Genomic DNA, 15744 nt, shown 5'->3' on the forward strand with positions numbered 1-15744 from the left:
CAGCCTACAGTCAATTGTACAAAATACTAATAATTTCATACTGCTCCGTTGCCTTTAACATTCTATTACCGGGTAGTTAAAGTAAGGAGTTTACAGAAAAGCTCAATAGACAATACATGATCGAATAGCGACGGATGCACTTTATAATAGCACACTGTATAATAATACATTTTAAAATGTTATTATATATTGATCGGAAAGCCTTATTTTGTTATGTTTCACAGCCGTACACCATATATTATATTACTATCATAACAAATTCTGTAAACAATGTACAAAACCTTGAACTTTTATTTATATTATTTCCTCATTCCGATCCGCGTTTCAGCAACAGTCGAGGCTACTCGCCAACCCGTGACACTAACACAGAATTATATAACGGCTTGCTTTTTTACCATAAATCTGATACATCTATTAACCCCCTTTAAAGGCTCAATACCACTCTTGGTGTAACTGAATAATATGTCCCAATCTTTATTCTGGTCAACAAATTGTACTATTTTAGAATATTTCAATTAATTGATGATACAAATTTCATCTTAACACACCTTATTTAAAAATTTTGAAAAATTCAACATAATGGTTTGAAACGTCTAAAGTTAACCTTTTCAAATGAAACTTCGATTTAAAAATATTTTCGAACCCTCTGAACAAGTAAAATAGGATGTAATGGATAATTAACACAACAGGTATGACACTTAAACATCTAGTACTTAGATAGAGATATTATTTATTTTCTGGAGCTTTCAAGCCAGCAAGAGTGTTATTGTCCCTTTAACTAACTGCATCTTCTGACGATGCAAAGCAAATAGACCCACGCGTTCTTCTACTTTTCCCGGATTTAAAAAAAGGAGGTTGCAAAATTAACCGATATATGGGGAGTTGAATCGATTTGAAATTCCTCTTCTATCTGTACTATTATAGCGTCGCAGGTAGACGAGAGCTGTTAGCGCCTGTTGTGTATCGTATTTAGTCCTGTCATGTTATCGAAGTAACTTTACAACTTGTTTTCCTGAGTAAGTATGGAATCGTTGAGCACAGAATCCGGTTGCTTTATTCTCGACTTTAGGTGCTAAAATTGATCCTGGCTATGTAAATCGATCAGATTTAATTAATAGAACTAACGACAGTTTATTGGATAACAGATTCGGGTTAAATCTCGAGGGTCATTGGGTTAGAAGTTCAAGGACGTTTCAACATTTTGGCGTGGTGAACGATAAACACACGTTACAGAACAAATATTTTGAGGAGCAGAAAAACCTGTTATAACTGTTCATTTGAGTGAATTCAGTATTTCCGAATTTCATATCAACTATGTACAGAGGTTATTGTTTAGTTCCGTAAAACAAGTCACTCTTCAAAATGGATATACTGCGTAGTGGATTAAATGTGTTGCTTTTTCTGTGCGTTTCCCTGTGTTATTATGCATTTGGTGACGAATCCTCGCACCCAGAGAGATATCACGGTGAGTATACACTGCAGCTTATAACTTCCACAATTTTATAAAATCCACTCTGTTTATTAAATTTTCAATAATAAGTGCAGTAGAACCGCGCTACACACAAAACAAAATCGACAAGACAACCCTGCGGACATGAAGACAAACTACATCACATTACAAGAAATAAACAACAAATATCAAATCTTAGACTTAAAGTAGCTAAGTCTCTATCTCAATATCATCCAGTCTTACACATTGAAAGTATGAATTATTTGTCAATTCAAATCAACATTGATGTTGTGATCTTACCAGGAAAAGGCAGTCTAGCCAATATTTAAGACAAAATAAACATTTTACCATTACCATAGTGCGTTTTGGCGTCACTTGCAACTATAGTGACCAGAAAGATCGAGGCTAGACATATTCAACAACTCATGTCAGACGATGACGCCATATCTTATCTGGAGAGCCTGCTCAATAGACTGGAAAAACTAGACGCTAGAAATTGCTATAGGGTTGAGACTCATGCCGTATTTCGCTGGACATAACTGATCTGAAATTAGAGCCAAAACGGAAACAATTGAATGTAAATCTGTTTATATACAATCAGATAACATTATTATATGCGTTGCTACCCATTTGGGTCCATTTCTAGGGCCCAAATATTAGCGATTTAGCTCCTTTAAGTGAATGGATCCAGAAATGTATTAAAAGTATTGAAGCTGAACAGATCATAAACGGTTGACGTCAGATACCTTTGTAAGGTCACTATTTACCAGAAATGTTGACAAAATATATACCCGATTTTCGTATTATATTAATAATATGTCTATTTAATTTCAAGATAGGTATTAAAAACACAGTATTGGTGTGTGTAAGTGACAAGGAATATGGTTACCTGCCTAATGTTAAAGTAGCTAAGTCTCTAACTCAATATCATCCAAAGTCTTTGACATTGAAAACACGATTTATTTGTCGGTTTAAATCAATATTGATGTTGTGATCTTACCGGAAAAGGTGGGCTTTTAATATCCAATATTTAAGACAAAATAAACATTTTACCATTGGCATTGGTACACTAATCGTGTTCGATACTGCATTTCAGCGCCATTTGTAACAAGGGACTCGAAGAACGAGGCTAGACACATTCCACACAAGTCATAGTCATACCCATGTCAAACGGTGACGCCATATTGTGATCTGGAGAGCATGCACAATAAATACTATCGGCGTACACTGGAAACCAGACGCTAGAGATTGCCATTCGATTGAGACTTCTGACATATTTCGCCGAACATATTACATAACTGAAAAGAAATTACAGTAAAAACAGAAACGATTGAATTTAAATCAGTTTATATACATTCATAATACATTATTATATGCGTTGCTAACCATTTGCGTTAAATTTCTATATCCCAAATATTAGCAATTTAGCCCCTTTAATGTCTGTTATCTTGGATCCTATCAGGTTTATTTATTAGTTTTATACACTCACTGTGTATACATGTAGCTTGATTTTTATTACTCCAAATTTTTATTACTCTGTATATTGCCCTGGTGTATATGGATTTCAACCCATTAGTTCACAGTTCAAATAATATTCACTATGAGATAAATAATATTCAACAGTTGATCCATCCAATGTGTACATAGTATCTTAATTCTATAATATTTATAAGAAATTAAAATATCTGAAAATCATTTGACAGATTGTTAACCCCCTGCGAGAGGAAGAGAAATGGGGTTTAACGTCCACTTGACACAACTGGGTCATTTAGGAACGAACAAATAGTTCAATTTTATTTCAATAATTTGCTTGCAGGTAGGAGTCTTTTAGCAGTGGGAGGAAACTGGAGGACCCGGACAAAACCCACGACATCGGACAGGTGACCCTACTCCTTATAACTTTCTGATCCAATGGGCATGTGTTAACCATTCGTTTAAATCCCCCCCCCCCCAATCCCCTGCAATCTACAATATTAAGAAAATTGAATCCTATTTGTTGGTTATTTCTTGCAATTTCTGTGTGGTATGTCTTTTGAGTATGTTTGTCTTGTATTTTGTGTGTATTGATGTTCTCCTGAACTTACTTTTAAAAGGAAAATAGGGTTGGGTGGCCGAATAGTTAAAAGCGTATGCGTTAGATCACAAGGTATGTCATTGAGTCAAGTGGCGTGGTATCGATTCCCCACATGTACTGACAACGAGTAGGGTTGTCTGTCCAACCGCATGGGTTTTCTCTGGGTCCTCTGGTTTCCTCCCACTGCTAAAGACCCTCACTCTCAATCGAATTATTGAAATAAAAATTGAACCCCTTTAGTCACAAAATGACCTAGTTTGTGTCCGGATGAACTTTCTCGGCCAACACCAGGAGCGAACATAGGACCTCAAGGTTAGCGAGTCAACGTCTTTCTCAACGGCAAAGGGGAATTTTAACATCACTGCATTGCTCCCGTCAAAAGGCAAAACCTAGTAACTCACTTTTTTATCAAAATTGAGTTAGGACCAAATTTTTAGTTCCTAGGGTATGTGCTTCATGTTTTTGTACGAGATATTTCAATCTTTTGATTTTGTAAGCAGTAACTCAATAGTCAAATCAATGGATTAGCTGGGGTTTAATATTCATTCATTACGTTTTCCTTTGTTTTCTCAAAATAAGAAAAAAGTGAGTTACTAGGTTTTGCCTTTTGACAGGAGTAATGTTTAAAGTATATGAACCCAGATATCCACTTGTTATGCCTCTATCATCCAGCAGCAGAGCATTTTACCCAGGCAGCAGCTTCTATTTAGTTAAAACAAGGGGAATATGTTTAATTTCAAAAGATTCATTTACACCTATTAACCCATAATTAATGTTTTTTTTAATAAAAAGTTATCCTTACATCTAGCAACTGTCATAATGATTGACAGCTCATCAAGGCATAAATGTCAGTTGCGTGTTAATTTATTGTTTGGCCATGTTTTAAATAATTATTTTTGACAGCTTGAATCTCTTAATGCTTTGTGTTTTTATCTATGATTCTTTGAACTTTTTTCAACTTAGACTTTTGACTTTAATTTGCTGTTTATGTTCCTGTTTAACAAAAAGTACCCTAACATTTTGACAACTTAATTCAATTGTTTTTGAATATGAAATAAGGTTCCTGTTTAACAAAAAGTACCCTAACATTTTGACAACTTAATTCAATTGTTTTTGAATATGAAATAAGGTTAAAAGGGCATTATAGGGCTATAATAGTCACAAAAAAGATAATGAAAACAAAATATGCTGAAAACGTTAGTCAAAGAACTTCACTCTGAACCAAGATATTAGCCATTGAATTTTAGGCTAGTCTCGGTCGTCAAATCTGATATTGGTATGATAGCAAACAAAGTCTTGATTATCCATTTTTACGTTATATTATCCATCACAAAATGTATTCAAATCCAGTAAATATCGTAGGTTAACAATGGCATCGAGAGTTGATTATGGTCTGGATAAGTTAATTAATGCCCAATTAATAATTCACTTTTAAATTAAATCATTACATGGCCGAAGCATTTTAATCTACTTAAAATCAGAGCCATCCTATGGCCTAGAGAGCTGATTATGGGCTTGTCATGTTAATAAATGTTTAAATAATAGTTTATATAACATCTGAAGCCAAAATAAAAACCTGCAATAGGCAGATTTAGCTCTTACATAGTGCATCTTTAACTATAATGTATAAACCCTATCTGTACCATCGAGCAAGCAATCAGTCGATGATAGGTACAGTAGTAGTAGTAGGAAATGATAGATGATAATAATGAGTGTATTATCACATAATTTAACAACAAATTACGCCCTACAGGCAATACTATGATATTCACAGCGGTAATTACAGCAAATCTCCCTCTAAACATCTGTTAATGAAATTATTTATATCACAATATAAGATTATCTAGTTGTTGATGGATGTGTCATTAGTCAGTGACAATGATTCAATTCTCCTGTCTTCATTAGCCCAGTTCCGAGCAGAGGTTAAACCCCATTTCATTTCATGATTCAATTATCTGATTTTGATTTAGTCGTACTGTCAAATAAAATCTGTTTATTGCAAAACATGTCAAAATAGGAGATTTGGTGTATTGATATTTTTTTTCTGTGAATTTAGATGCCTGTATTAAAGATACATGTACATTATGGGAGATTCGATAATGAGTGGGCAGTTCTCACTATAATAGTTAAAAACTAGATAATGTAAAGGCAATTTGCTGAGAAATTCAGTCAAATTGATCCACTCTGAACCGAGAATTTAGCGATAAAAAACATAGTCTTGATTATCCATCATGAATGAACGTTGAGCAGTAAATATCACAGGCTAGCGATGACATCGAGAGTTGATTATGGTCTGGATAAGTTAATTAATATCTAATTAATAATTTAGATAACATTTCAGGCCTTAAGAAAGACCTGCAATTGGCAGATTTAGCTCTTCCATAATGTATGTTTAAATTACAGAGATGTAGATATATCCATCTTGTGCTGTGGTTTGTTATGAATTGCAAAATTTGATGTATTGTTGATTTCTGTGAAAGTAGATATCATAGATTATTTATTTATATATTGGACGCATCTTGCTCACAGATGGGGCTGTATTCAATTATACAGTTGATACAATCGTTTTGTTTTGGATTTTGACACAGTCTTGCTGTCAAGTAAAATCAGTATATTAATATGTTGCAATACATGTCACAATACTAAATTTGATGTACTGGGGTATTGGTATTTCCTATAAATTTAGATTGCAATACATGTCGCAATACAAAATTCATGATTTACATGTATAGGTATTTCCTGTGAATTTAGATATTATATCATAGGTTTTTTTAATTTGTATATTGGGGGGGAGTAAGACGTTGGTTTGCTAACGTGGAGGTCCAGTGTTCAATTCCTGCGTTGGCCAAGAAAGTTCATCAGGATTTCCCAGCATGGTTCCTCCGTGTCAGTAGTGCAGGACCTAGAAACTGGCAAGTGACAACGTATAGTCGTTCGGATGGGCCGAAAAACCAAGGTCCTGTGTTCATATTGGCGTGCAGGTAAAACATCCCTTGGCAGCTGGAATTTGATATTTATCAGTAGACCATACTGCCGCTGTTCAGGCAAAATGTCCCTCATAGCACATTGTATGATTTATGCACGTCTTCATTAGCCTAGCCAGAGCAGAACAATAGGCTGTTAAGCCCTATTTCATTTCATATTTGAATATTGAACGGATATTGCTAACAGACTAGGCTGTATTATACAGTCGATACATTTAACCAGGTTAGTCGATATCATGTGATATAATGTGAATCAATACACTTCGGATGTGATCTTTCTTAATGGTGTCTGAACAAGAAATAAAAGGAAATGGGGTTTAACTTCCTACTTTTCTGCACCAACCAGGCTAATGAAGGCACATGTGTGAGAGAAATCTGGCAAGACATCAGCGTTTAAGGCTACACTCATCGAATTCCAGCTGTCAAGGGTTTCTTAACATGCATGCCACCATTTTCCATACTATCCCTACTAAGGTATAGTCGTTATTCCTTGCTGAAAAATTCTGATGAACTTTATTGACCTACACCTAGATCCAGCCCTAGACCTTGTGATATTATGCAAGAGGTAAATCTGCCTATTGGAGGTTTTTCTTTAGGCCTTAAATATCATATAAAATAAATAAAATTATGTAAATAAAATTGAACCACATGTTAGTCCCGAAATGACCTAGTTTGTGTCGAGTGGACGTTAAACCCCATTTCTCTCTCTCTCTCTGTAACCACAGAGTTCCTCTATCTACACGGTCGCGGGGGTTGTATCCCGCCTTATAAAATATTAATTAGACATTTATTAACATGTCAAGACCATAATCAACTCTCAGTATGGTCCAGTTTTAGGTAAATTAGAACAGTTCGGCTGTTTAATGATTTAATTTAAAAAGTTTCTCTGCTTTATCCTCCCACTGCTAAAGTACCCCTACACGCAAGCAAATTATTGAAATAAAATTGAACCATATGTTAGTCCCAAAATGACCTAGTTTGTGTGGAGTAAAGGTTAAATCCCATTTCTCTCTCTTTATCTCTCTCTCTCTCTCTGTCTCTCTATAATGGATAGGTTGACCTGTCACTGTGACCTCTGGCAAAAAGAAATGTTTACAACAAGAACAAACTGACATTTTAATAATTAAGGAAATGACATTTATAAATATCGAGTCTTCATATAGGTCTTCATGTTCAGCTGTCTGAGTTGCGAGAGTGAGGATTTCTTGTGTGTTTTCAATAATTGAGACAAAATTGTAAAGACATCTCAAACCTTCTACTATCTGCCACAAATCGACTGTGACCACATAAAGATCAATACTAACCAGTTGTATGAGGAGGTCTTTTGAAGGGTGTGGGGAGGGGAAACTTCTTGATTGTATGCCCCCAAGACACTAGTATCTGGGGCCACCTTCTTGATTGTATGCCCCCAAAAAAACTAGTATCCGGGGCCACATTCTTGATGGCATGCCCCAAGACACTAGTATTTGGGACCACCTTCTTGATTGTATGCCCCCAAGACACTAGTATCTGGAACCAGCTCCTTGATTGTATGCCCCCAAGACTCTAGTATCTGGGGCCACCTTCTTGATTGTATGCCCCCAAGACACTAGTATCAGGGGCCACCTTCTTGATTGTATGCCCCCAAGACACTAGTATCTGGGCCCTGGGGCCACCTTCTTGATTGTATGTCCCCAAGACACTAGTATCTGGGGCCACCTTTTTGATTGTATGCCCTCAAGACACTAGTATCTGAGGCCACCTTCTTGATTGTATGCCCCCAAGACACTAGTATCTGGGGCCACCTTCTTGATTATATGCCCCCAAGACACTAGTATCTGGGGCCACCTTCTTGATTGTATGCCCCAAAGACACTAGTATCCAGGGCTGCCTTCTTGATTGTATGCCCCCAAGACACTAGTATCTGGGGCCACCTTTTTGATTGTATGCCCCCAAGACACTAGTATCCAGGGCTGCCTTCTTGATTGTATGCCCCCAAGACACTAGTATCTGGGGCCACCTTCTTGATTGTATGCCCCAAAGACACTAGTATCCAGAGCCACCTTCTTGATTGTATGCCCCCAAGACACTAGTATCTGGGGCCACCTTTTTGATTGTATGCCCCCAAGACACTATTATCTGGGGCCACCTTCTTGATTGTATGCCCTCAAGACACTAGTATCTGAGGCCACCTTCTTGATTGTATGCCCCCAAGACACTAGTATCTGGGGCCACCTTCTTGATTATATGCCCCCAAGACACTAGTATCTGGGGCCACCTTCTTGATTGTATGCCCCAAAGACACTAGTATCCAGGGCTGCCTTCTTGATTGTATGCCCCCAAGACACTAGTATCTGGGGCCACCTTCTTGATTGTATGCCCCCAAGACACTAGTATCTGGGGCCACCTTCTTGATTATATGCCCCCAAGACACTAGTATCTGGGGCCACCTTCTTGATTGTATGCCCGAAAGACACTAGTATTCAGGGCTGCCTTCTTGATTGTATGCCCGAAAGACACTAGTATCTGGAGCCACCTTCTTGATTGTATGCCCCCAACACACTAGTATCCGGGGGCCACCTTATTCATTGTATGCCCTCTAGACACAAGTATATGGCCTATACAAATGTGTGAAGGCAATTTTGGACAGCTGTCTAGTCAATCTGATGAGATAGAAAACCGAGGTCCTGTGCACACATTGGCGTGCACATATAAGATCCCTTGGTTGTTGGATTATGATGTAAGAGTAGGCTCTAGTGCCACTGTCTGGGCAAAATTTCCCTCATAGAACACTGTATGGCATATGCCCGTCTTCATTAGCCCCCTCCCCCTCACCATACCTGTCTTCATTAGCCCAGCCAGAGTAGAACATTAAACCCCATTTCATTCCATTTTCCTATACCGGGTATGTATACATGTATATAGGTTGATCAAGCATAATACAAGGGAAGTTGGAATATGCCGGTGAGAATAGAAAGCTGAAATGTACATGTACAGTATAGCGGTACATGTATAAGATTGCTTAATATAGAACAGATGTTATATTCACATCATCTGTAGATTTAACTCATTTCACCTTATCTTACAAGGAAAATATCTTATCTTAAAGAGGCATATAATGTATGATTTAGATAAAGAGCCAATCTGGTTAAAACACAGATCCTATTTCGTTTCGTTTTTATTGTTCAAAATTTCGTTTTACTTGTCTTTACTACACTTGGATCTGGAAGAGTTGTTATTTAACTTGTGTTCTGAATGGTGTCAGGGATAAGCCAATGAAACGGTCTGTTACGGCAAGCTTTAGGCGTGTTTTTTACGGAACTGAGGGTAATCCACTAGTAACATCAATGCTGATTGGTTAATCAAATGTCTGACGTCATAAGGTCATAAGTCGGTCTTTTGACCCCTGACGTGACCTATCCCTATAACTTGTCAGATCTTCTTGTAGTGTAGGCCATCGAAAGTATAAAAAAACGAAACGAAATATAGATCTGTATTTTAATCAGATTCGAAAAGAGCTGAATGTTTTTGCTGCAATACATGTAGAGCAAAAATTGATCATGTAAAATGAATATATTTAAAATTACATTCACATTTCTTTATTTGAATGAAGTTATGAGAGTTTGGAGGTTTAGCTCTTACATAATTCACTTTAATTCTTCCAATGACTATGTACATGTATTGTCTTGTCTGCAGGTTCATCTTGTAGGTTTTGTTTTCTCCTGGATGTACTATTTAAAGGGCCAACATGCCAGAAATAACAGAAATGCATAGGAGCACAACACACTAGGCAAAATTTTACAGCGAATTAATTGCCCAAGCTTCAACAGACATCTTTCGCCATATATAATATACATTTTTGATATTTATCAACCCAATATTTATTGCTGTTTATATTATATGGCCATTAGCTCGAGGATGCATGAATTAAGTATCAGGTACATGTAATTCATTCGCCTAGAAAGCTATACAGGTTGTTGCCTTGTGTGTCCACAGCATTTTCTGAGTAACTTCGTCTTCGAATATACTTTGGTCAAACTTTAGGCGAATAAAATTCGCAGTTTTTTTTCAGGCATTAGAAATTAGATATAATGGAAGTCTTTGAAATCCCCATGGCCATTCAGTAAATACAATTCATATTTATCAGTTGTGATGAGTTCGTGTGTGGCATTATTGTGACAAAGTGATTTATATTTCTCACCAAATTGAACAGTATCATTTAGGTACATAGAACTTAATGAACTCTGCTAGTTTTAACATATGATTTTTGACTTTCACCTCAATATAAACTTCTGTTATGCACAAACTCATTAAACATCTAATTGATTCAGTATGTTCTTTACAAACTACATGTGGTTTTTGCACACCTCCGCTTTACTTCAAAGGAATATGCATTAGTCAGTAGGCATGCTGTGATGAGATAAAAGAGACAATTGCATGTATGACCATGTGCAAGGGTATATATTGAGGAGTTTACTGACAGATAGGAGAGAAGAGCAGGGAGGAGAAGAAAGGGTTTGACGAGGGGCGGAATGGTTGATTCAAGATTGTTAGATGTGTTCCTGTCGTAGATGTTTGATATTCTGTTCCCGTTGTAAATAAACCATATATTTACGAAACTGATCTTCTGTTATACACTAATAGTGTTACATTATGCAAGAGCTAAATCTGCCTGATGCAGATCTTTTGTTTGACCTTACATGTTAAATAAATCTTTTATTCACATGGCAAGCACATAATCAACGCTCTAGAACATCAGATGATTTTGATTTTAAATGGATTTAAACATGATTGCTAGTTTATGATTTAATTTTAAAAATAATCGAGAACTGGTTTATTATCATAACAAGGACAATAACTCTTCTCAGAATGAAGTATTTTAAACAGGTCCATACTAAACTTAGGCTGCCTGTCTACATTAGCTCCGCTTGAGAACAGATACTAAGCTAGTTGACCAAAACCTATATCGACGATTTTAGTCGAAAACACTAAGTATACTTCAAGAATTTTGAGAAGTATTTATTCTGCTTCCATTTAATAGAATTTAAAAAGTTTATTTAGTCTTTGTGTGTATGCCACATGTAAAACGGAGTAGAACCGCATTACAAAACAATATACTAATTTTTATACGCCCACAATTGTTTGTAAACAGTCTACAGGTCACAATTTTTATCCGATTTCAATGAAACTTGAAATATAGGTTTATCACCCTAAGATCTCGGTTCCTTTCGATATTGGCATGTATCGGACCGTAACTTCATGGATTATGGCCCCTGATTGTACGAAAAATCACATTTTTAGCTTGTGAACACTGTAGAGGTCACAATTTTTATCCGATTTGGTTTAAACTTGAAATGTATGCTTATAACCCAAAGATCTTGATTCCTTTCGATATTCCTGCATATCGGAACGTAACTTCTTGAATTATGGCCCCTGATTGTACGAAAAATCACGTTTTTAGCTTGTGGACCCTATAGAGGTCATAATTTTTATCCGATTTAAAAAACTGTATTATTATATCACCGTTACACCCTTAGGATGACAGAGTTCGAATTTCGTGAAAATAGGCCCAAAACTGACAGACAAAATGCCCGCCGTTCGTTCTCAAATAGCGTAAAAATATGGTACATGTATATGAAGGTTGTGGACCCTATAGAGGTCACAATTTTTATCCGATTTTGTTGAAACTTGAAATGTAAGTTTATAACCCAAAGATCTTGGTTCCTTTCGATATTCGCGCATATTGGACCGTAACTGCCTGATTAATGGCCTCTGATTGTACGAAAAATCGCGTTTTTAGCTTGTGGACCCTATAGAGGTCATAAGTTTTATCCGATTTAAAAAATCATATTATTATATCACCGTTACACCCTATCGACGACTGAGTTTGAATTTCGTGAAAATCGGCCCAAAACTGACAGACAAAATGGCCGCTGTTCGTTATCAAATAGCGTAAAAATACGGTATATTAAGGTTGTGGACCCTATAGAGGTCACAATTTTTATCCAATTTTGTTGAAACTTGAAATGTAAGTATATAACCCAAAGATCTCGGTTCCTTTCGATATTCGCGCATATCAGTCCGTAAATTCCTGAATTATGGCCCCTGATTGTTCGATAAATCGCGTTTTTAGCTTGTGGACCCTATAGAGGTCATAATTTTTATCCGATTTAAAAAAACGTTTTAAGATATCACCGTTACACCCTAAGGACAGCCAAGTTCGAATTTCGTGAAATCGTCCTAAAACTGACAGACAAAATGGCCGCCCCTTATTCTCAAATTGCGTAAAAATATAGTATATCAAGGTTGTGGACCCTATAGAGGTCACAATTTTTATCCGATTTTGTTGAAACTTGAAATGTAAGTTGATTACCCAAAGATCTCGGTTCCTTTCGATATTTGCGCATATCGAATTGTAATTTCCTGAATTATGGCCCTTGATTGTAGGAAAAATCACCTTTCGTTTTAGCTTGTTTTCTATCCATCTCTCGAAAATGTGGACGTATCCTGCCTGGCAGCCGCTGGTTGGACATGGCGGCCATTCAGGACAAAGATTTATTCTCCAAGTATTAAGTAGATGGATCTCTGTGTGCAGAATGGATATGATCAAAATAAGCCAGCATTTTGATGGGTTTCTTTTTAATCCGATTGAATCCCAGCTGGGAGATTATTAAAGCAACATTATGGAAGATTAGATAAAGAGCTGAGAGTTCTTGCTACATGTATATATTAGTTAAAAAAATAACGTAAATGGAATATGCTAAAAATTTCAGTAAAATTACTTCACTCTGACTCTCAGCCTAGATATTAGCAATATTATTATGGCCTAGCCTTGATCGTCATTACTGCTATATATTGTTACCATAATAAACAGTCTTGATTCAAATCTATTGAAAATCGGACCCATCAGATGGCATTGAGAGTTGATTATGGTCTTGTCATGTTAATAAATGTCTAATTATAATATAACATTTAAGGCCTAAAGAAGGACCTGTAATAGGCAGGTTTAGTTCTTGCATAACTTAGGTTTAACTATTTACTGTTGAAATTTTGATTCTAAATGATCAATTTGCATGCATCACTGCATTTAAAGATGCATTATGTAAGATTAGGATATAAAGAGCTTGTTCTGAGCAAAGTTATTGCACTGTTTGAAGTTTTGACAGGATGTAGCATAGATTGTTTATTAAAGTTGCAATGGTACATTTTAATTGAAATGTGGCCTCGCCTCACCATTTTTTAATTTTAAATCATTAAATGGCAACAATGTTTCAGTCTGTTTTAATGTCTAAATAATGATTGATATAATATTTGAAGCCAATATAACGACCTGCAATAGGCAGATTTAAGCTCTGATAAATTACATACATGTATTGTTGTAAAAATGCAAATGAATGAATGAATGAAATGAAATGAGGTTTAACGTCCTACTGTTCTGCTCCAAATGGGCTAATGAAGACGGGCATACGCCATACAGTGTGCTAGAAGGACAATTTTGCCCGGGCAGTAGCACTATGGACTATACTACATGTACTCTTATATAGAATTCCAACTGCCAAGGGATCTTTTATGTGCATGCCAATGTGTACATGGGACTTCAGTTTTTGATTCCATCCGAACGACCAGACAGCTGTCCTTGTCAGGCCCTGCATCCTGGAATATGCAAGATGATCAGCAGTTTTAATGTCACTTTAAAGGTAGTGAGAGGTCTATTGGATTAGATACCAGGTGTTTTGTGAGAGTATACAAATTGATTCTAGTGTCAGGCTGCTAATAGCTACTTCCATGGTTGAGGACCTCTTATGTAGAGTGTATTGTTGAACCAATACTTGGCACCTTATAGATGAAGTACTGTAAATTGAAGCTTGTATAATTGTAATAGGCTTATATTCTCCTAGTATTGGAAAAGAATAAGCTGACAAAACCCACTTTATTTTAAGAGATTTAAAGTGGTAAGCCGGCCCACCAGTCGAGTCAGTGTGTTAACAAATCTGTTATAGTACTAAAAATGATTACTGCCTGATTACTAACAATTTTAAAGTAGCTAAGTCTCTAACTCAATATCATCCAAAATCTTCAACATTGAAAACACAAATTATTTGTCAATTTAAATCCACATTGATGCTGTGATCTTAATTAGCTACATGTATCTCTAGTGGAAAATGTCTGCTTTGAACTCAGACTAATCAATAAAATATTTTGAAAAACATTTTTCTACTTCATGTAACAAGTATATGTAGTTTATTGATTCAAACACAATGTAAATTCATAGCCGTGTATATTATACAGGATATTAAAGTCAATAAAGCCTGTTTGTACAAAATATTAAAGATACATTATTCATGAGCTACAGGTAAATTTGCTTATTGCAGATCTTGCTTTATAGGCCTTAAATGTTGCATAATATAAACTATTAATTAGACATATTATCATGCCAAGATCATAATCAACTCTTGATGCCTTAGGATGCTCGAGATTTTAATGATTTAATTTAAAAATCGTGAAGCAAGGCTAAGCCTCGAATACACAAGTACCATGGTTACATAACAAACAATAAATAACACTATCTTGTCAAAACTACAAACAGTGATTACTTCGCTCAGAATAAAGTAATTTGAATGAAATTTTGCATTATCTATTTTTGAACTATATATTAGACCAAGAACGGCCAGCTCTTTATCTAAATCTTACATAATGCATATTTAATAGTTCATGAATTATCTACTGACATTAGCATAAACAGAGAAATTTGAATTAATATCTTTTGTTCATGAATTCGAAGTATCTATATATCTATAGCGTATAAGTGAAATGAAATGAAATGAAATGAAAATGTGTTTAACGTCCTACTATTCTGCTCCTAAACTGGGCTAATGAAGACGGGCAAACGCCATACAGTGTGCCATGAGGGAAATTTTGCCCGGGCAGTGGCGCTACAGCCTACTCTTATATCAAATTCCAACTGCCAAGGGATCTTTTACGTGCACGCCAATATGTACACGGGAGCTCGGTTTTTCTTCTTATCCGAAAGACTAGAGAGCTGTACTTGTCAGGCCCCCCGTCCTGCATCACTGACAAGTGGAAACCACGACGGAAAATCTAGATGAACTTTCTCGGCCAATGCAGGGATCGAACACCCAACCTCCAGGCTAGCGAGCCAGCGTCTTACCCACTTAGCCATGTGATCCCCAGCGTATAAGTGAGCCATAGTGTCTCAGTGAGTAAGATGTTGGCTCATTAATCTGAAGGTCGGTATT

At 36.3% G+C, this 15744-nt stretch overlaps 1 long non-coding RNA gene across 1 annotated transcript in view; it reads left to right on the forward strand.

Moving 5' to 3' along the window:
- Positions 1 to 932: 932 nt before the first annotated feature.
- The window catches only part of LOC130013093 (uncharacterized), a 33634-nt gene continuing 18822 nt past the window's right edge, over positions 933 to 15744 (forward strand). The window contains exon 1 of the long non-coding RNA XR_008788433.1: positions 933 to 1465. This is a non-coding gene — a long non-coding RNA (uncharacterized LOC130013093). The remainder of the gene's footprint in view (positions 1466 to 15744) is intronic.

The sequence above is a fragment of the Patella vulgata genome, chromosome 1 (assembly GCF_932274485.2).
Source record: "Patella vulgata chromosome 1, xgPatVulg1.2, whole genome shotgun sequence".
NCBI classification, from domain to species: Eukaryota; Metazoa; Mollusca; class Gastropoda; family Patellidae; genus Patella; species Patella vulgata.